General features: G+C 36.2%; 1 protein-coding gene across 2 annotated transcripts in view; it reads right to left on the reverse strand.

Moving 5' to 3' along the window:
• The window catches only part of LOC106082157 (scavenger receptor class B member 1), a 92013-nt gene that overhangs the window by 58138 nt on the left and 9571 nt on the right, over window positions 1-24304 (reverse strand). The gene's annotated exons all lie outside the window — the stretch shown is intronic.

Raw genomic sequence — 24304 nt, forward strand, 5'->3', positions numbered from 1 at the left:
TATTTCAAATTGCGAAGAAATCGGGTAACAAATAAAACTTTTATTAGCTTCAGACGCTTAATCGGCAGATATATCTAAATATAGTCCATTCTGAACCATATAAAAGTCGGATATCTGAAGGCTCAGCACAACTCACTGTTTCAAATTTCAACGAAATCGGGTAATAAATAAAGCTTTTATGGGCTTCAAACATTATTGGCACATCGGTTTATATGGCAGATATATCTAAATATAGTCCGATCTGACTCATATTTGAGACAGATATCACATTTCAGCGAAATCGGATAAAAAATTAAGTTTTTTTTTTGGCTTCAGACCCTTATGGGGAGATCGGTCTATATGGCAGCTATATCTAAATAAAGTCCAATCTAATCCATATATAGGCCATATGTCGGGAGGCTTTAAATAACCCACTGTTTCAAATTTCAGAGAAATCGCGTAATAAATAATGCTTTTATGGGCTTTAGACCCCTTATCGGGAAATCGGTCTATATGACAGCTATATCTAAATATACTCCGAGGCCTAAAACTACTCACTGTTTCAAATTTCAGCGAAATCGGTTAAAAAATAAATCTTTTATGTACTTTAAACCCTTATCAGGAGATCGGTCTATATGCAGCTATATCTAAATGTAGTCCGATCTGAATCGTATTTGGGTCAGATGTCGGGAATCTTAAAACTACTCACTGTTTCAAATTTCAGCGAAATCGGATAAAAATAAAACTTTTATGGGCATTAGACCCTTTATCGGCAGATCGGTCTATATAGCAGCTATACCCATATATGGTCCGATTTAGCCCGTTCAAGAACTTGACCAGCGTGCATCAAAATTTCAGCACAATTTTTGAAGGCTGTAGAGTGATTACAACAGACGGACGAACAGGCACACGGACATCGTTAAATCGTCTCAGAATTTTACGACGATCCGAAATATATATACTTTGTAGGGTCGGAAAAGGATATTTCGATGTGTTTGCAAACGGAATGAAAAAATTAATATACCCCCATCCTTCGGTGGTGGGTATAAAAAGAACGGTCATACAGTCCATGATGGTTATAGATGGGCTGAGAATGAAGACTTAGAGGTATAACTAACAGCATGACAATGTTAATATACCCACCCTCCCATGGTGGACAGTAATAAAACTAAGATCTAAATTTAAACTGTGAACATGTACTGGCCAGTTAGCAGTTAGCAATGGATCTTTTTTGTTAGCAGTTTGCTAAGTACTTGGCAAACTAAATTTTATTTATTTACTATTTTAGTTAAGTAACGTGCAACCACAAATTCCTTGCTTTGCTTGGAAAAAAAAGAGTAGAAACAAACAAATGCATTCATGGATTCATAGCTTTGTGAGTTCATCGAGCTCTTTTAGTCTTCTTTGTGTTTGCGACTATAAATTAAATGCAGAATGCTCCAGTATAACCATGGCTCAATAAAACGTTTAACTTTTGCTAAACTTGAAAATTAAAAAAAAAAAAACATCGTTTGTCAAAGTGAATTTCCTTGTCGCACCGGTTTAGTTGATTTTTGAATGACTTCAAATGCATACCCTATGACCAAGAGAGTGTATATTAAATTGTCAAAATTGTTTGTGGGTCAATTCAAATGCTTTAAAATTCAAATTGACCCAATTCCACTATGCGACCAACAATAAGACGAGGAAAGAGAAGGAAAAAGTGTAGAGTAATTTTTATTTTGATTTTAGAAACAATTAATGAGGAATGACTTAAAATTTAAGAAACGACAAAAAAATGTTTTTATATTTTTTAAGCTCGACCATCTTACACAATGGTGTTACAACTAAGTGCCTATGGTTGTAACACCCAGAAAAAAGAAAGATAGACCCATGGATAAGTATACGGCAGGGAGTACTTTTCAGTTTTGCATAAAAATTCAAATATATTCCAGTGCAAAATTTCAAATTTGCTCATGAACATTTCGTTAAGGAACAGGGGGGATACATCTTTCATATCAATGGATGCTGTCCTCTACAGGTTTAAGCGCAATAATAGGGACCTCCATTTTGTATTGCCACTCCCAACGGTTTGTGGGAGAACGTCACAAGGGAATATGACCACAAGGAAATATCAACGCTGAAAAATTTTGCTGATGCTCACGCAGCGTCAGAGACGGACATGGAAACCTTTGAGTTACATTGGCTCCGAGTCATGTGCAATACAAATTTGCCCATGAACATTCCATTAAGGAACTGGGACAAATTTCTCACAAATCAATGAGTGCTGTCCAATTCAATTTTAAGCTCACTGATGAGGGACCTACTTTTTATAGCCGAGTCCGAACGGCGAGCCGTAGAGCTACTCGCCGTTTTTATATGGCGAAATACCTCACAAATGTTGCCAGCATTAGGAGGGGAAAACCACCGCTGAAAATTTTTCCAGCGTCATAGGTGGACATGCTAAGTGAGCGTGAATCACGCCTCACAACGCTAATCACAACCCACGAGAAAATCACGAACCTCGAAATATCACGACTTATAAGAAAGTCACGATTTAGATTGGTATTCATTCTGCTCTTGGAAAGTCGCTAAAATTTTTAATTGTTTCGCGAGCGAAATTTGACAACCATCAAATAATTTTGTTTCCGTACCAAAACACTTTTTTATACCTACCACCGACGGTTGGGGGTATATTCATTTTGACATTCCGTTTGCAACACATCGAAATATCCATTTCCGATCCTATAAAGTATATATATTCTTGATCAGCGTAAAAATTTAAGACAATCTAGCCATGTCCGTCCGTCTGTCTGTTGAAATCACGCTACAGTCTTTAAAAATAGAGATATTGAGCTGAAACTTTGCACAGATTCTTTTGTTGTCCAAAGGTAGTTTATTCGATGATGGGCTATATCGGACTATATCTTCATATAGCCCCCATAAAGAGCGATTCGCTAATTTAGCGTCTTAGGCCCATAAAAACCACATTTTTATCCTATTTTGCTGAAATTTGTGACAGAGAGTTGTGTTATACCCTGGGACATCCTTCTTCAATTTAGCTTCGATCGGTTCAGATTTGGATATAGCTGCCATATAAACCGATCTCTCCCATAAATGTCGCATTTATTTTCCGATTTCGCCGAAATGTTGGACAGTGAGTTGTGTTAGATCCTTCCACATCCTTCTTCAGTTTGGCCCAGATTTGCATATAGCTGTCATATAGACGATCTCTCTATTTAAGGGTTTGGGCCCATAAAAGGCGCATTTATTGTTCGATGTTGCCGAAATTTGGGACAGTGAGTTGTGTTACCACCACCAATGATTCTTCTTAAATATGGGAGGTTATATACCGATTCAGACCGTTGTTGGAAGTCATACCATAACATTATTTGCAAAATTTCAGTCAAATCGGTAGAAAATGAGGCTTCCAGGGGCTCAAGAAGTCAAATCGGGAAATCGGTTTATATGGTAGCTGTATCAGATTTAGACCGTACTTGGCATAGTTATTGGAAGTCATGGCAGAACACTATGTGTAAAATTTCAGCCAAATCGGATGAAATTTGAGGCTTTGAAGGCTCAAGAAATCAAATCGGGAGATCGGTTTATATGGGAGATATATCCAAATCTGAACCGATATGGCCCATTTCTAATCCTCAATGACCTACATTGATCTTAAGTATCTGGCAAAATTTCAAGCGGCTAAAATCACCACCATGTATTCTTCTTAAATACGGGAGCTATATCAGGTTATATACCGATTTGTACCGTATTAGACACAGTTGTTGGAAGTGATAACCGAACACTACACGCAAAATTTCAGTCAAATCGGACAAAAATTTCGGTTTCCAAGGGCTCAGGAAGTCAAATCGGGAGATCGATTTATATGGGAGCTAATCCAATTCTGAATCGATATAGTCCATGCGCAATCCCCAATGACCTACATCAATACTAAGTATCTGTGTAAAATTTCAAGCGGCTAGGTTTAAGCGTTCGACCGCTATCATAATTTCGACAGACAGACGAACGGAAATGGCTAGTTCGACTCAGATTGTCGAGACGATCAAGAATATATATACTTTAAGGGGTCCTAGTTCAATATTTCGAGGTGTTCCAAACGGAATAACTAGATTAGTATACCCCCATCCTATGGTGGTGGGTATAGAAATTTTATTTATCTAATATCATTCGTTCACTTTAGTCAGTCAAAAGCGCATTGGGATCCAACCTTTTAAACTTGAATTAAAGTTTGTATAAAACAGTTCTATTTGTCGATACTTTTCTTCCCATTCGTTGGGTCGTGGTAAGTGTAAAATATGTACAACAAATTCACTGGCAAGGTAATGTTTTAATAGTAAATGAAGATGCGCCAGCTGTAAAATCATTTGAGTATGAAACTGCCGTTAAATGATGTCTGGAAATCAGGTATCCGAAATTGCGCTTCTTCGTAGAAGGTTAATGCGTTCTCGAATCCCTTCTCTACTCGCAAAATACTTTTTGAGCACTTTCTTGTCCTGATCAATTTGAATGGACAAACATGAGAATTGAGTCTACCCTAGGGCTTGAGGGATGACCATCGAGTCATTTGGTCCCATATTTAGATGCCAGATGTGAAATCAACTAACCAATAACTTCCACCAATAAGGCCACCGTAGCGCAGAGGTTAGTATGTGCTTCTATGACGCTGAACGCCTGGGTTCGAATCCTGGCGAGACAATAAAAAAAATATTCAGCGGTGGATTTCCCCTCCTAATGCTGGTAACATTTGTAAGGTACTATGCCATGTAAAACTTCTCTCCAAAGAGGTGTCGCACAGCGGCACGCCATTCGGACTCTTCTATAAAAAGGAGGCCCCTTATCAGTGAGCTTTAACATGAATCGGACTGCACTCATTGATATGAGAGAAGTTTGCCCCTGTTCCTCAGTGGAAGTTCGTGGGCAAAATTTGCAATTTGCAATAATATCCATTTGAGTTCCATTTTTCCCTAGTATTGTTCTATACGTTCGTTTAGTAAGTTTTAAGGGTAGCATGTTCCCCAGGTTGCAGCAAGAAAACGATTCCAAAATTTCTTTATTTTCTATTATATTTTAATTCTCCACCAAGGTGGATTTACTTGATTGTTACTATCCACACATCTAATACATTCAAAGATTGAAGCTATACAACAACATCTAGGCTGCCACCAAATGCCTAGGTATGTACGATGACGTAATATTTTATACCAATCTTATGGACTTTGAACTCTTTTTAGTTAATTAGTAATACCTTCTGCGACACTAGATACGGTCTTTAATGTATGGCACATTCCATGGCGCTCTTTTGTCATACTGCAATCGTGACATTTTGATCGACCAAAACCAAACTCAACGAGACCATCTAGCTCAGGTGCTCAGTTTTCGCAGCAAAAAGCAAATCAACAACCAACTAAGTATTTATAGATTTATACTATTGTAAATTTAGCGGTGGGAAACACGAGTACCAAAATCAGATGTGTGAGATATCGAAGTGATAAGAGACTGCCGGTCTTTCGGTACGATACGTGTTCAATCAATTTCGAATTACTTCCATATCATTCTGTGGCAATTTTATGTTTTTAATAATACAAGTCAGTCTATTAGCCCAATATACTCACTAATTCTTTCGCAAGGCTATGTATCTATAGTCTATGGTTTCCTTATAATGGCCATAGACTGTGTGCGAAAAAAACAAAGACTAATATTAAGCATTTTTTGTTATTATTACATGCTACAGATTTGTGTGGAATGTTCTCAACGTATCAATGCTTATATATTAGAAAAGACGCATATTTTAACTGAAAAACATATCTGCAAAAATGTTGAGCGACAAACTGGATTTTCTGAAATGCCCAGCGAGCGATCAACGGCCAACCACCTACGGCATAATTGATCAGTGTTATGTATCAACATATCGTTTATGAATGTGAATAATTATGGTCTGGTCACTGTTAAAAGTTATGTATCAACGAATCCATTCTGAATGTGAGTAATTGTAGACTTTGGCAAAATAAAATATCATCCAAGTCATGGGAAGCTCCCATGTCTCATCTAGAAGCTTTAGTTGGAAACTAAAAATTCCAAGTAACCATTTGTTAGACGTTTTGTTGTATTAAAATCAAATCCAAATTGTAGAAATGAAGCATATTTTTATAAAATTTAAATTTAAAACAAGTAAGAGCGTGCTAAGTTCGGCCGGGCCTAATCTTATATGCCCTCCACCATGGATAGCATTTGTCGAGTTCTTTCCCGGTATCTCTTTTTAGACAAACAAAGGATAAAAGAAAAGAATTGCTATGCTAATGTAAAATTTCAGCCAAATCGAATAAGAATTGGGCATTTTAGGGGCTTAAGAAGTAAAATAGGGAGATCAGTTTATAGGTGATGTATCAGCATAAAGACCGATTCAGACATCATATTTGACACGCATATTGGAGGTTATAGGAGAAGCCGTTGTACAAAATTTCAGCCAAATCGGATAATAATAACGCATTCTTGAGGCTCAAGATGTCAAAATACCAGATCGATTTATATGGCAGCTATATCAGGTTATGGGCCGATTTTGAACCATACTTACCATAGTTTTTGAAAATCATAACAAAACACCTCGTGCAAAATTTCAGCCATATCGGATAAGAATTGCACCCTCTAATGGCTCAAGAAGTCAAGATCCCAGATCGGTTTATACGGCAGCTATATCAAAACATGGACCCATATGGCCCATTACAATCACAACCGACCTACCCTAATAAGAAGTATTTGTGCAAAATTGTAAGCGGATAGCTTTACTCCTTCGAAATTTAGCGTGCTTTCTTACTTAGTTTCGTGCTTTCGTCTTAGACGAATATTTCGAGGAGTTACAAACAGAATATCGAAATTATTGGGTTGCCCAAAAAGTAATTGCGGATTGTTTTAAAAGAAAGTAAATGCATTTTTAATAAAACTTAGAATGAACTTTAATCAAACATACATTTTTTACACTTTTTTTCTAAAGCAAGTAACAGCTGATAACTGACAGAAGAAAGAATGCAATTACAAAGTCACAAGCTGTAAAAAAATTTGTCAACGCCGACTATATGAAAAATCCGCAATTACTTTTTGGGCAACCCAATAGTATACCCGCCATCCTATAGTGGAGGGTATTAAAAAAATCTATGCCTAATAAACAACATAGTTCGATTAATTGGACGATAGCGACATATATAAATATTGTCCGATCTGGACCATATACTGGCCTGATGATGGGAGGCTTAAAACCAATCACTGTTTCGAATTTCAACGAAGTCGGATAAAAATACGACTTTAATGCGCCTAAGATCCCCAAAACCCATATCGGTCTATATGGAAGCTATGTCTAAATAAAGTCCGAGCTATTCCCTGTTCAAACACTGGGAGGCTTAGTCCAACTCATTGTTCTAAATTTCAGTGAAATATTGTAATAAATTAGGCTTTAATAGGCTTAAAATTCTAAATCGGCGGATCGGTCTACATGACGGCTATATCAAAATATGGTCCGATCTAGATCATTTTCAGTTAGAATATTGTTCCCAGTTTCAGTGAAATCGGTTAATTAAGACCCTAAATTGGCAGATCGGTCTATATGGCAGCTTTATCTAAATATGATCCCATATGGACCATATTCAAAATTTAGGATGAAAAGGAGGAGGATGGTGATGAGTATGAAGACATCACATCGTGGGTGTAAAGGGAGCCCACATTAAATTTACTCCTGAGGGCATTAAAATGTGATTGCCACATTCTCGCGTCAATCCCTGAGTAGCGCCAACAAAACAATTAAATGTTTAATTGAACAATTTTCAAAAATTGTTTCTTTCTATGAAATAGTGGCAATCTGTTGCATACACACTTGGGCAACTTGTAGTCCATTATGACCCCTGCATTGTTAATCCGAGTAATCCTAATACTTGGGCAATATGTTTTTTATGTAAGAGAGAAACAATTTTTTTATTTATTTTAATAATTAATTGATACGTAAGTACTGCTAGAACTCAAGTCCGTAATGCACGTTTTCTAATTGCTTCAATTAGCCAAAGATTTTTCAATGACAGTTATACATTAGAAACCTTTCGTCAAAACCTTTAATGTCTTCGTGCACTGGTTTATTCCGGTAGAAATAATGTTTTCTTATAGTGGAACGTAGTGCGAAAGTGAGTTACTGGCTTGTTTCTTTTTTTGAACAAAATACATTTATTTTTACAAACAAATTTTAAAAAAACAAATCCATCTTAATATTAGTAAATATCTAATGAAACGCAATATTCAGCTAGCATCTGAGCATAAGTATGTCTGTTCTTTCCTATTTGAATAAATGCATAACAATATACATATATATGTTGTTTATGCTAATATTCCTTTTCTAATGGGAAAAGAACCCGAAAAGATATGTTTCCGCATTAGTGGTTTATTTTTCTTTTATCTTTTCTTAATATTTCTTTGGGTATTTTTCGAACATCATACTACAACACAGGCTTACAGTGTGGTAGTAAAAAAATTATTTCTCAACTAAAACCGAGTACTAAGTTCATCCGCACGAAAATTGTCTATTAATTGATTGCGAAATATGCTGCTTTGGATTGGACAACATCACACAAAAAATAGTCATACAACGACACCCAACAAAAGCAAATATATTGAAGCAGAGTTGTTTGGGACCCACTTTGTGAACTATAAATTACATTTCCAATTAAATGAAGCGAAATTTATAAGGACGCAGCCACTGACGCCACTAAAGGGTGATTTTGAATCTATTATATTCTTGGCATGGGCACCCTGGTAGCCGAGTTGGTAGCGTGCTTGGATTACAGTGCAGAGGTCGTGGGTTCGATTCCTGCCAGAAGCCTTGGTCTGTCGTTACTGTGGTATCACAATGGACTTAAAATTGTCTAAGTGAGTCTGAAAAGGACTGCCACTCTTACCTAACCTAACCCTATATTCTTGGCATCACTGGTTTAAACAGCACATGCACGTTTCGTGTTTTCTTTCGCTGTCAAACACCTTCAGTTTGACACCATGAATCGTCTTACAAACGGACAACGCTTGCAAATTATTGAATTTTATTATCAAAATGCATGCTCTTTTAAGAAAGTTCATCTTCCTCCACTTCTTCCATTTCTTCATTTTTGGTTTAATGGGTACCTAAATAAGAAGAATTGTCGAATTTGGAGTGAAGATCAGCCAGAAGCACAGTTCGGATCGGCTTATGGGCTGGTGGCATCATTGGACCGCATCATGATATCCAACTTTATTTCCCCAAAATGCAAGTGCTTAACATGCATGACATGTGGTTTCAACGAGACGGTGCCACACAGCACGCGTAACAATGGACTTATTGAGAGGCGGGTTCGGTAAACATTTTATTTTACGTTCGGGACTGGTCAATTAGCCACCTGGATCGTGCGATTTAACGCCTTTAGACTATTTTTGTGGGGTTATGTTGAAGCTTATGTCTATACAGACAAGCCTGCTTCAATTGACGCATTGAAGGACAACATTGAAGCATTTATTCTCGAGATAGCGGCCGAAATGTTGGAAAGAGTATGCCAAAATTGGAGTAAGCGGATGGATCATATGAGACGCAGTCACAGTCAACATTTGCGTGAAATAATCTTCTAACATTATGTATATGGACCGTACTATCGATTTAATTTAATATTTCAAAGATTTCATGCATTTTTCGGAATTCTGCATGTTTTTATACCCACCACCATAGGATGGGGTATACTAATCATTCTGTTTGTAACACCTCTAAATATTGATTTAGCACCCATAAAATATATAAATTCTTGATCGTCTCGACATTCTGATTCGAACTAGCCATGTCCGTTCGTCCGTTTGTCGAAATCACGATAAAGGTCGAACGCGTAAAGCTCGTTGGGGATTGCAAATGGGCCATATCGGTTAAGATTTCGATATAGCTCCCATATAAACCGATCTCCGGATTGACTTCTTGAGCCAATGGAAGCCACAATTTTTTTTCCGATTTGGCTGAAATTATGCACATAGTACTCTGTTGTGACTTCCAACAACTGTGCCAAGTACGGCTTAAATCGGTCAAAAATCTGATTGAGCTCCCATGTAAACCGATCTCCCGATTTGACTTCTTTCTCTGTTCAATTTCTCTGAAATTATACACATAGTGTTTTGTTGTGACTTTCAACAACTATGCCAAGTACGATCCAAATCGGTCTATAACCTGATTGAGCTCCCATATAAACCGCTCTACCGATTTCACTTCTTGAGCGCATGGAAGCCACAATTTTTTCCGATTTTGCTGAAATTTTGCATACAGTGTTCTGTTATGACTCTCAACAACTGCGCCAAGTACGGTCCAATTCGGTCTATAACTACTTATAGCAGAAACTATGGGGGTGGGTTCCCAAGATTCGGACTTAGCACGCTTTTACTTGTTGTTTTTTTTTGAAAAACTTTCCAATAGTTCTTTAAAAAAACACCCACCCCACCCCACCCACCCAAACAGCTTGTACAACTCAGTACCACTTCTACAGAGGCCACCGTAGCGCAGAGGTTAGCATGTTCGCCAATGACTCTGAACGCCTGGATTCAAATCCGTCTAAAACATCAGAAAAATTGTCAGCGGTGATTGTCACCTCTCAATGCTGGTGACATTTTTGAGGAACTATACCATTTGAAACCAATTTGGAAAGGCAAAAGGGGTGACGACTGTACCTATTGTACAACTACCCTATAAGTACAAAGTGAAAGCTATATCTTATTCTGAAGCAATTTTGATGGAACTCGCCGTTTGTTTTCAGATGGGTTATTAAACAATCCGTATCAAATATTGTATTGTAGTCGTCGTCGAGGAAAGCGTTATGCAAAATGTTGGCAAGATTGGTGAGTAAATGCTCTTGCAGTGGCTCAAGAAGTGGAAATCGGGCGATGTACGTACTATATGGCAGCTATATCTAAATCTGAACCGATTTCTATGAAATTCACCAGTAACATTAAAAGTCATAAAAAATCCTTCTTGACAAATTTTCGAGAGAATCGGTTAACAAACTGCACTTTATTGCAATATTTCTCAAAATCGGCCGAACATATATATGGGAGCCATATCTAAATCTGAGCCGATTTCGACCAAACTTCTTAGATATTGTGGTAGTTGTCAAGAAAAGCGTTGTACAAAAAAATGACAAGATTAGTAAATAAATGCGCTTGCAGTGGCTCTAGAAGTGAAAATCGGGCGATATACATGTATGGCAGCTATATCTAAATCTGTAAATACATATGTATTCACCAGTGATGTCAAGAGTCAAGAAAAAATCCTTCCAGCCAAAATTCGACAGAATCGGTTAACAAATGATCACATTATTGCAATATTAGTCCAAATCGAACGAACATATATTTGGGAGCTACATCCAAATCTGAACCGATTAGGCTCCGTCTCTAGGCCGAAAAACATGCTCGTACCAAATTTTAAGACGATCGGATGAAAATTGCGACCTGTACTTTGTACACAAATAAACACGGACAGACAGACAGACGGACATAGCTAAATCGAATCCGAAAGTGATTCTGAGCCGATCGCTATACTTATCAAAGGGTCTATCTCTCTTTCTGGGTGTAACAAACAAATGCATGAAGCTACAATACCCTGTGCCACAGTGGTGCTGTAGGGTATAAAAATGGTTCACAACCACGTAAAAACTTTTTCCTATCACAATTTTTTTATAAATAATACATTTCGACAGTGGTTCGGACGAAAAGTCGAACTCAGTACCAGGCTTAAGAGAGAAGAATGTATAATTCAATACAGAAAAAGTAGTAATTCAAAAAATGTATTGAAGGACATTTTAAGCTTGTTATAAAATGTAAAGTTCAACAAGGTAGAACCTTATCTTACCCTTCCTCAACCATGGAACGCGTAAGCCACATTCTTCGGACAATAGGTTGAAATATATTTAGGAAGCTATAAAAGAAGCTTTAGGAGTCAATTTGAATTACGAGTGTGTGCTTATATGGAAACTTCATCTAAACCTGGACCAATTAGTCCAAAATGTTATCCCAACCGGTCTACTTCTGTAAAAAGGTTTCGAAAGGCTGGAATATCTCATTCAAGAATTAGTGAGCTTGCCAAGTATCATAACGACCACTTATTTCTACATCTTATAGAGCTTTATCTCAATATTAAGTGGCATTATTAAATAAAGAAGTAAGTAAACCCCCTTCCTATGGTGAAATGTATGAAAATGTTTTTAAAAATATTTTTTAATCTCACATCATGTTTTTCTTTGTAAGCTAGTGTCATTCGTTCAGAGGTGATTATAAGCCCATAAGCACCCATAAATGTAGACTATTTTTTATCTTCTCCCTTTTGAATAAGTCATGATTTCGAAAATCTTTTATAAACAATTGATATCAAATGTATGAAAAAGTTTTTAAATATATTTTTTCTATACCATCATCATCATCATGTTTTTCTTTGTAAGCTAGTGTAATCTATTCATTCAGAGGTGATGATAAGCACACAAGCCCCCATAAATGTTAAATATTTTTTTATCTCCTCCCTTTTGAATAAGTCATAATTTCGGAAATAAATTTTAAACAATTGATATCAGCCGAACCAACGACATTCAATATTTTTTCTTTTGGAAGAAAAAAAAAATAAATGTCGTCTGCCTTTTTGAGATGCAAAAGGTTCAATGACTTTCCAACGCTTACTTTTAAATGAAATCCGTTCGTGCGACAAATGTTTTATTAAGAAGTTTCACTTTCAAACACATAACCACATGAAATGAATCGAAGAGATATAAATGTGACAAATCATACGACATTTATATCTGTATTTAAATTTAATTACCATTCTAGGCATCGATAATCAAATCTATAATTTGTTCTAACTTTTCAACAGGGAGAAAATATTAAAACAAAACTTCCATCAATCAATCAATAGAATTGAACTAATCACACCTAGAATAAAATAACATCACTCCTAAACCGGCTTTCGAAATCAAGTTTTAATTAGAAATCTATTGAAGTTGGTTGCTTCAAACTGGCTAAAAGCAAACACATTTAGACTAACATCATGGGTCTTAGATCAATACTAATTTCTATCCTAACCTCGCTCTTGCAATGTTTGTTAAAATATCGAAAGTAGCATTTTATTAATTATTATTAATTACACTATCGTGTAATGTGAAATATTAAAGCGCTATCATGCGAGTATGAAATATAAATAGTTACAACGAAACAAGACAAGAGATTAAATTTTCATTAAAAAAATTTATTAAATTCAAATCCATCACCATGGATTCTGCCAGGATTACAGTAACAAGCTGAGAGATCAGTCGAGATTCATTTGTTTTGAATTTCGTCATTATGCTTGTCAAACTTGTTATTGTTTTCGTTTTTCTTACTGATTTACAATATGAACTTACTGATTTGAACTAATAAAATAAATAAAATTAAAATTTTTCAAGCTTTTTTTTTTTTTAAATATGTGATATGTGCGTGGATGTGCAAAAAAGTTTACTAACATTTATTAACATGCACAAAAGATTAATTTTGACAATCTTTATAATGTTGGCCCCCTAACATCATTGTCTTTTCGCAAGTAACCTAACCTTCTGGAATTCTGCAGAAAATGTACTCAAATTATCGATTTGGACAATGCTCATCATGAAAAGCCAGTAATGAAGAGCAAAAGTCGGGCGGTGCCGACTGTATAATACCCTACACCTACCATATAAGTACAATGTGGGTGCTATATCCAATTCTGAACCAATGTTGATGGACTTCGGTGGATGTTTTCGGATGGGTTATTAAACAATTCGTATAAAATTTTGAGCAAATATGTTCAAACTGTAATAGCTACGGTTCACTAATAACAACAATTATTACCTAAAATCTGACGAACATATATATGGGAGCTATATCTAGTTTTGAACCGATTGACACCTCGGGTGTATATGTAAACCACCTTTCGTCAAAATCCGGTGAAAAATGCATACCTTATACCCCATAGGAGTTATATCGAAATATGTTCAGATTTGGACCAAATATTAATAAGTATCAGTCAATCAATACCAGTCGGACAATAAATGCGCCTTTAATTGACCCAAAACCTTAAATCTAAAGATGGGTATATATGGCAGCTATATTCAAATCTGGACCGATCTAGGCCAAATTAAAGAAGGATGTCGAGTGTCCTAACACAACTCACTGTCCCAAATTTCAGCAAAATCTGCAAGTAAATGTGGCTTTTGTGGTCCTAAGACCCTAAATCGGCGGATCGGTCTATATGGCAGTTATTTCCAAATCTGGACCAATCTACGCCAAATTAAAGAAGGATGTCGAGTATCCTAACACAACTCACTGTCCCGAATTTCAGCAAAATCTGCAAGTAAATGTGGCTTTTATGGTCCTAAGACCCTAAATCGGCGGATCGGTCTATATGGCAGTTATTTCCAAATCTGGACCAATCTGGGCCAAATTGAAGTAGGATGTCTAAGGTCCTAACATAACTAACTGTACCAATTTTGGCAAAATAGGACAATAAAAGCACCTTTTATGAGCACAAGACCATAAATCGAGAGATCGGTCTATATTGCAGCTATATCCAAATCTGGACCGATCTGGGCCAAATTAAAGAAGGATTTCGAAAGGCCTGACACAACTCACAACTCACAACTCGATTTCAGCAAAATCGGATAATAAATGTGGCTTTTATGGGCCTAAGACTCTAAATCGGCGGATCGGTCTATATGGCAGCGATATCCAAATCTGGACCAATCTGGGCTAAATTGAAGAAGGATGTCGAAGGGCCTACTACAACTCGCTGTCCCAAATTTCAGCAAAATTGGATTATAAATGTGGCTTTTAAGGGCCTAAGTCCCTAAATCGGCGGATCGGTCTATATGGCAGCTATATTCAAATCTTGACCGATCTAGGCCAAATTGAAGAAGGATGTCGAAAAGCCTAACACAATTCACTGTCCCAAATTTTAATAAATGTGGCTTTTATGGGCCTAAGACCCCAAACAAAAAAAGAATCTGTGCAAAATTTCAGCCCAATATCTCTATTTTGAAAGACTGTAGCGTGATTTCAATAGACAGACGGACGGACATGACTAGATCGTCTTAGATTTTTACGCTGATCATGAATATATATACTTTATAGGGTCGGAAATGGATATTTCGATGTGTTGCTAACGGAATGACAAAATGAATATAACCTCATCCTTTGGTGGTGAGTGTGAAAATGCGCTTGCAGTCGCTCATGGAGTGGAAATCGGGCGATATAAATATATGATAGAGATATTTAAATCTGAGCCGATTTGTATGAAATTCACCAGTTATGTCGAGAGTCATAAGAAAATCCTTCCTGCTAAATTTCGAGACATTCGGCTAACAAATGACCATTTTATTACATTATCGGACGAACATATATATGGGAGCTATATCCAAATCTGAACCGATTCAAATAGGCTTCGTCTCTAGACCGAAAAACATGCCTGTACCAAATTTTAAGTCGATCGGACGAAAATTGCGACCTGTACTTTGTACATAAATTAATATGGACAGACGGACGGACATAGCTAAATCGAATCAGAAAGTGATTCTGACTCGATCGGTAACATTGTCAATGAGTATATCGCTCTTCCTTCTGGGTGTTAAAAACAAATACATTAAGTTATAATACCCTGTACCACAGTAGTGGTGTAGGGTATAATGAAAGTCATAATAAAATACTGCAAATGCAAATTTTGCCCATGAACATTCCACTAAGGAACAGGGGTTTAAGTCCAATAATAAGGGGCCTCATTTTTATAGCCGAGTCCAAACGGCATGCCGTAATGCGACACTTCTTTGGAGAGAAGTTTTACATGGCATAGTACCTCACAAATGTCGCCAGCATTAGGAGGGGAAAACCACCGCTGAAAATTTTTTCTGATGGTCTCGCCAGGATTCGAACCCAGGCGTTCGACGTCATAGGCGGACATGCTAACCCCTGCGCTACGGTGGCCTCCATAATAAAATAAAATAATAAATATACTATAAAATAATAAAATACTACTTGCAACATTTCAGCCAAATGGGACAAAAATTGCGGCTTCCAGGTGCTCAAGATATCAAATCGGGAGATCGGTTTATATGAGAGTTATATCAGGTAATAGACCGATTTGAACCAGTCTTTTATCTGATCTAGCTCCCATATAACCTCTTCCACCATTGTTGGAAGTCGTAACAAAATACTACTTGCTAAATGTCTTGCAGCTTCCAGAAGCTGAAAATGTCAAATCATAGAAACATTTTATAAATATGAACCAATTTGTCCCATGTGCAATCCCCAACGACGTGTTCATGATCTCAAGGGGATATCATTTTCTGTGTTTTATTTTAGTACTGGATAGATAAGCCGTGAAAAGCAAAAATAAAACGCAAAAAAGTTTCCAGTGCAAGTCTGTTTGCCATAAGGTGATAACGCCATTTACCAACCTGACAAAACAATGCGAGGAGAAAAGTGACAATATTGGTAAAACTTACGACTAAAATTTGCAAAACATGTGAAATTTATTCAGATTTGTGCACGCAATTGTCTTAATAACTAGCTGAACCGGGCCCGCTCTGCTGCGGCTTCTTTTACTTTATATGGAGCAAAATGTCCCTTTGAATATTAATTTTCGACAATTAAAGAGCTTTTAGTGAAATACCATGCTACGAAAATAATATATGTATATCGCAAAAGCATAACAATGTAAATGCCTTTATCTGAATCCCATAAGACCTTTAATGGTCTATGAATTCGCTCGAAAGGTTTAGGGTCATTAACGTTTGTTTGTTAGATATACTTCATTATTAAAAGTCTTTATTTCAGCTCGATATTGTCATGATGTTCGATTTAGGGGTGATTTCAAGGGTGAAATCAAGTACCAAGTACCATTTATTTAAACCCCATATTGCCATTGGTTTAAGGGGAGTTTATGTGAGGAGGCGTCCTCAAACATTTGGCCCCAAAATTTTTACTCTTTGGTGGTGTTTTGGGAAAGGGGCGGTGACCCAAATACATGGTCCCACATTTGGATATCCGATTCGTTTTCTACTCCGAAAAACCTGTATTTGAGACCCATATATCTAATCTCAAATACCTTTCATTTAAATCCCTTATAGCAAAAGTCAGGATACATGTCCGGTTTAAGGTATGGGCTCTAAAAACTATCAATATCGAGATCCACTCCCTTTAAGACCCAAAATTGTGATGGTGAGCAAATACGTCCTATTTGGGCGTTGTTATGGGGGTGGGACGTCCCCAAGGCAGATGGTCCCGAATGTTGATATCAGATTCGTTGTCTACTCCCAAATACCTTTCATTTGAGCCCCATATTTCCATAGTCGGCAACCATGACCGGTTTCGGGGGTGTTATGGGGGATGGGACGGCCGTTCAGTGATTGGCCTTGAAAATATATATCAGATTCGTGTTCTACTCTAAAATACTTCTTTTTGGGGGTTGTTTTTAGGGGGGTTGTTTTTAGAAGGGTCCCACATTTGGATACCAAATTCGTATTCTACTAACAAATACCTCTCATTTGAGTCCCATATTGCCAAAGTCGGTAAATATGTCTGATTTAGGAGTGTTTTGGGGGTTGGGGTGGTCGCCCAAACACTTAGTCCGACAATTGGACAGCAGATACGTTTTCTACTCCTTAAAACCTTTCATTAGAGTCCCATATTGTCATGATTGGTCTATATATATATTTGGTAGGTTTTGGGGGTGGGGCTGCCCCCCTAGGTACCCCAACCGAAATTTGAATACCAAATTTTTATTTTTAGGTTACTTTAAGAGAGCACACAAAATTTCGCTTAAAACGCAACACCCATAACCGAGATCCGGCGTTTCTGAAAATTAGGGTAAGGAGGAGGATCCTCCTTCAGATATAAAAAAAATGTGGTACCCTATTTTCACCACGGGATCAATATTCACCATCTGTGATCGGTTCAAGAAAATCGGTTCAACCGGTTTTGAGTCTATAAGGAACACACAAACAAACATACAAACAAATACAAATTGATTTTTATACATAAGAAGATTGGTTTTAATTTTTTTTACCATTCACAATAGAGGTATTTCTGAAAGTGGCCACACTTATTTGTAAAAAAATTTATCATGGCAATCCCGACAATAGATGTTCTACCTAGGCTTATATTTCGAGTTGTAACAAACGACATGACTTGATTTGTATAACGCCCAATCTATGGCGGTGGGTAACAATTATATTAGCCCTTTTAACACCAATGCTAAAATTTTTCCATAATTTTATAGAGCTAAAAAAAGCTTGTTCGGTTTCTATACTTTGCTTCCAAAGCCCATAGTTCATATGATTTTCATAATAGTTAAGTCATATTTATTATAGAATGGATAATTTGATCGAACCTTATTATCTGGTTTTGCTTTGGTAGGCATTTTCAAAATTACAGTAAGCCATTAACCTTTTAAACCATTGAATACCAAAGAATAAAGCCAATACATTAGCGTAATTGTTGTTATATCATTCTCGAATGTGTTTGCAAACACCTTAGAGTTTATTTCAATTATTAGAGTTGCTTCACGTTTTACGACTGATTATATGGCTGTCATGTAAATTCAAACACAAGCTTCTCTCAATGAAACGTTACATGGAAATCACACCACGCCTTCAGCAACAGAATAAAATTTGTCCAATCAAATTGGCAACGCGTCATAAGCAGGAAGTAAAATAATTTTGCACACAGTTGCGCAAATTTAGTAACACTTGTGCAATGTTAATGCGCCTATTCGCAAAATGTTTGGTGCATTCGCTGCAGATTTCTGTTCTGTTTTAGAATATTGACGTTCGAATGCGAATACAAGTGTGAGTGCAAAGTTCTTTTGGCGGTTGCGGTGGCTATCTTAGAAGTGTCAATTATTGCTGTCAATTCGTCTGTCTGCAACACAATTACCGCACATTGCTTAGCTCAGCAAGCAGCAATAATTAAAAAACAATACAGTTTTCATAATTCCATACAATCTGAGCGCTAGAGCTAGAGCTATCTATTATAATTAGTGGAAATGTTCATATAAATTGTTGTTTTTTTTCGTTAATTTATTGCTAATATGCAGTCTTGAAAACAAAAATTAGAAAGGGAAATGAACAGAGAGTGAATGATTACAACGAAAATTTATTTGCTAGCATCCGTTGATAACTCAGCATAGACATCTTGGTTTCTCTTTCAAGTCTATCTTCCTTTTATTTGACATAAGCCGCCCTGCAAAAAATCAAAGCTAAATTATGAAGATTAAATTGATGGCAATGAACTTTGAAGATGTTTTTACTGCCATGACATTGAATAGTTTTTCATATAGACATTACATTGAAAATTTCCCATACGAACGTTATCGCTACCAGCTAGACATTACTTAAACATTGTCTAATAATGTTGCATACTTGAAGGGATATCAAATAGTTTAAATGATTTTGAACTTGCAATCAAATTAACAAAAACAAGTAAAAGCGTGCTAAGTTCGGCCGGACCGAATATTGGGGACCCACTACCATCGATTCTGGTAAAAATAAATACAAAATTAATTTAGTTGAAGGGCATAGTTTTATTCTTCATACCAAACTTTTTTCAAACGAGCAAAAATTTAACCTTCTAGGAACCGAACAAGGATAATCGGGAGATAGGTTTATATGGGAACTATATCAGTTTATGGGACGATTTGGACCGTACTAGGCACAGTTTTTGGAGGTCATAGCAGAACACTAGCGCAAAATTTTAGCTAAATCGGACAAAAATTGCGGCTTAAGATGTCAAATCGGGAGATCGGTTTATATGGGAGCTATATCAGGTTATTGGCCGATTTAGACCGTACATGGCACAGTTATTGGTAGTCATAGCAGAACACTATGCGCAAATTTTTAGCTAAATCGGGCAAAAGTGGTGGCTTGTAAGGACTCAAGGAGTCAAATCGGGAGATGGGTTTATATGGAAACTTTATCCAAATCTGAACCGATATGGCCCTTTTGCAATCCCCAACGATCTACATCAATATTAAGTATCTGTGCAAAATTTCAAGCGGCTAGCTTTGCGAGTTCGAACGCTGTCGTGATTTCGACAGACGGAGGGACGGACATGGCTAGATCGACTCAGAACGTCGAAACGATCAAGAGTACATTTACTTCATGTGGTCTTAGCCGAATATTTCTATGTGTTACAAACGGGATGATTAGGTTAGTATACCCCCATCCTATGGTGATGGGTATAAAAACTAAGGTATTAAAGCAAGTTTTTTCAATAAAGATTAATCAATGGAAATACTTTTTTTGACCAAAAAATGCCAAAAAAATACACTTTTTTATACGCACCACCATAGAATGGGGGTATAATAATTTCGTCATCCTGTTTGAAACTCCTCGAAATATGCGTCTAAGACCCCATAAAGTATATATATTCTTGATCGGCATGACATCTTAAGTCGATCTAGTCATGTCCGTCCGTCCATCTGTCTGTCGAAAGCACGCTAACTTTCGGAGGAGTTAAGCTAGCCGCTTGAAATTTTGCACAAATGTTTCTTATTAGGTCTTCTTGTAGGTCGGTTGGAATTGTAAATGCGGCATATAGGTCCATGTTTTGATATAGCCGCCATATCAACCGATCTTGGATCTGGACTTCTTAAGCGACTAGAGGGCGCAATTCTTATCCGATTTAGCTGAAATTTAGCATGACGTTGGTTACGACTTCCAACAACTGTGCCAAGAAAGGTTCAAATCGGTCTATAACCTGACATAGCTGCCATATAAACCTCCCTTGGATCTTGACTTCTTGAGTCACTAGAGGACGCAATTCTTATCCAATTAGGAATAGAAATTTTACATGACGTATTTTGTTATGCCTTCCAACAACTGTGCCAAATGTGGTTCAAATCGGTTCATAACCTGATTTAGCTGCCATATAAATCGATCTGGGATCTTGATTTCTTGAGGCTCTAGAGGGCGCAATTATTATCCAATTTGGCTGAAATTTTGTACAACGGTTTCTTACATAACCTTCAACATACGCCTCAAACATGGTCTGAATCGGTCTATAACCTGATACAGCTCCCCTATAAACCGATCTCCCTATTTTACTCTCTGAGCCCCTAACGTTCGCAATTCTTATTCCATTTGGCTAAAATTGTTGTTACGGTAAAGTCGTTATAGACAAATCCAAAACCTTCATAGAATTGAAAATTTAACCACAAATTTCTTTGTAAATTGCAAAATACGAAGCCTATCTTGGCCAAAATTTCAATAAATAAAAACTAAAACTCGGGAGTTATCGAAAATCCCATCCTATAGTGAAGGGTTTTAAAATATCAAAAATATTTGTTAAGGCAAGAATATTAAATATATATTTATTTAAGGTTTTTAAATGTATTACAATAAAATATGGTGTTATTATATTAACATTGATTTTAATACCATTTGGTATTTATTTCATGCCAGACGGAGATGATTGTTAGGAATGGCGGAGCCACGTTAAAAATATTTTCATCGCGTGAAAAGTTTTCATAGCCTTTAACGATGTTTTGACATTCATTAAAAGATCTTACTTAAATAATAAGTCGAAAAGATCTTACTTAAAAAGAAAAGTTCTCACTTACTTAATAATAGAACCGAAAAGTTAATACTTGCTTCCCAATAAGACAAAAAGTTACTACTTACTTAATAATAAGACGAAAAGTTATACTAAAATTTAAGCAAAAATTTCCTAATAAAAAAGATATTTTAAAACACAGCATATTTCCTTAAATGTATGAAATGTGGACATTATTAAGTTTAACAAAACTTTAAAGTTGGTATAAAGTTTTGTTAAATGTTTACCGTATAGGTACACATTTTTGATTTATAATTTGTCCTATCTATAGCTATGTACGAATATTGAGAAAATCGAGTGTTTTTTCCCAAATGTACGTCATTGCCATTTTTTAAGACGTTTATCCCTAATGGATTCTTAACTAATTGAACTTTAATGGAAAAAATATGAAAAACAACTATAATGATGATTTATTTCAGAACATCATCGGGTATGGGTTACAGTTAAAACTAATTGTTATGAGTTGCATTGGGTCATAAGTATCATTTGTATCATTCGGAATATTTCAGCATCTGACAAATCGTGGTGCACTCTGATTAATTGGTAGCTCATTTTGACGATTACAACTCGGTATCACTTTCACCAAGCTATCCTTCTACTGTGCTTGATTAGCAAATCTAAAATCGATTTGTAAAATTTAATTGTTGAGTGATTACTCAAAGCTGCACGGAAAAAAATGATTAAAATTTTATCACTTAGCTGAGTTTGTCGAGTGCTAGGATTACTAGTGCATGGGTTGTGTATTCAATTATCTCCAGGGACTTTGATCTGTCGCTAGAGTATAGGGTATACAATATACCGTTATAACAATAAACTGCAAAAGGTCTAAAAAAGTCTGTGACGGATTTGTGTATACCATACAATGAAGGCACACTTATCTCATCATTTCGTTGTAACAATTAGATATATTGATCTGCGACCCAATGAAGTATGTATGTCAGCATATTCTTCAGTCTAAGCTGGTCTAGGCATGTCCGACCATGTACATCAACAGACGAACGGACGTATCGTCCATGGAATTCACGGTATAAAAGGAGGGGACAACGAACAGTGCAAAATTCTTTATGTAGTTCTCGCCAGGATTCGAACCCAGGCGTTCAGCGCCATAGGGGGAAATGAGGTGGCCTCCACTAGCACTATAATAAAAATATAACGTGCTATTGGTAATCCATCTGCTCCTGTTATCTTTTCATACCTTAGTCGGATTACAACTATTTTATTTATGTTCGGGCAGGGTGGCACAAACTTCAAAGATATTGCATCGAAGTTATGAAGGGGATGAGGGGTGCAGACTCAATATACATATATATAATATAAATGTATACATATATATGTATACAATACCGTCGACATAATATATATGTATATATATACATATACAAAAATATATATTATATATATTACAATAAAATATGACCAATAGTAAACTGTTCAGTGAGAACATAGGCCATCAACAAGGTCTCTCTATCGAGCTTTATCGTGAAATGAAAGGTACTGATAACAAATTTGGGACCAATTGGCCTCTGTACACTGACAGGCAATCACTGACATTAGCTTTTATCAAACTCGAGGACAACATCGTTCTCAATCCGAAAACATAAAGGAAAAACAAACATCTATTCAAAGTTCTTTCAAAAAAAAAATAATATTTTTGATCCTAAAAGTCAAAATCTAGAAATTTCTTTTAATATGATTATTAATTTTTATTATTATTGATGCAATTTTAATAGCAATTTTGTAGTTACATGTAAAAACTTAAAGCAAGTGGCAAGTGAGCGCTTAGCCAAGACTGAAGATTAAAGTTGGTGCTAAAATACATTAAATTACATCTAATTATTTTTAAATACCAAATTTGATTTAAAACATTGAACCTTAGTCGTTGAGACCGTTAAAATAAATTGAAAAAGTTTGCTATAAGGTAAAATTTTAAGTGATTTAAATTATTCCGATAAAAGGGTGATCTATTAAATTGCCATGAATTTAATCACTTATCATCAAATAAAATGGGAAAAACATGACATAGAACATTGTGATACTAACTTTTATAATAATTTGTATTGAAAAGTTTTTATACCCTACATCAAGACTGTGGTACAGGGTATTATAGATTTGTACATTTGTTTGCAAGAAGGAGAAGAGCTAGACCCATCGATAAGTATACGGATCGACTTAGAATCACTTCCTGATTCGATTTAACTACGTCCATCTGTCTGTCTATGTATTCTTGTAATCAAGGAACAGGTCGCATTTGTTGTCCGATTTTCTCTTTTTTTGGTCAAAGGACGAACGCTATTGATTTTGAAAAGAAATCGGTTCAGATTTAGATATAGCTCCTGATATATCTTTTATTCGATGTGCCCTTTTAAAGCTGTAGAAGCCACAATTTTGGTTCGATCTTTATTAAATTTAGCATGGTATGTTTCGTGTGACGTGTGCACAATTTCATCTTAATCGGTTCAGATTTAGGTATAGCTTTTTTGACGTCCTAGCTTGTGTCCAAAATTTCGGATCAGAGTTATATATAGCTCCCATATATATCCTAGATCCCATATGGCCTTTTAAGGCTGTAGAAGGCACAATTTTCGTCTAATCTGTACCAAATTTGGCACGAAGTGCTTTTTTGACTTTCTAGTATGTGTGCAAAAATTTCATTAGAATCGGATCAGATTTACATATAGCTCCCATATATGCCCTTTTA

This window comes from Stomoxys calcitrans, chromosome 3, assembly GCF_963082655.1.
Source record: "Stomoxys calcitrans chromosome 3, idStoCalc2.1, whole genome shotgun sequence".
NCBI classification, from domain to species: Eukaryota; Metazoa; Arthropoda; class Insecta; order Diptera; family Muscidae; genus Stomoxys; species Stomoxys calcitrans.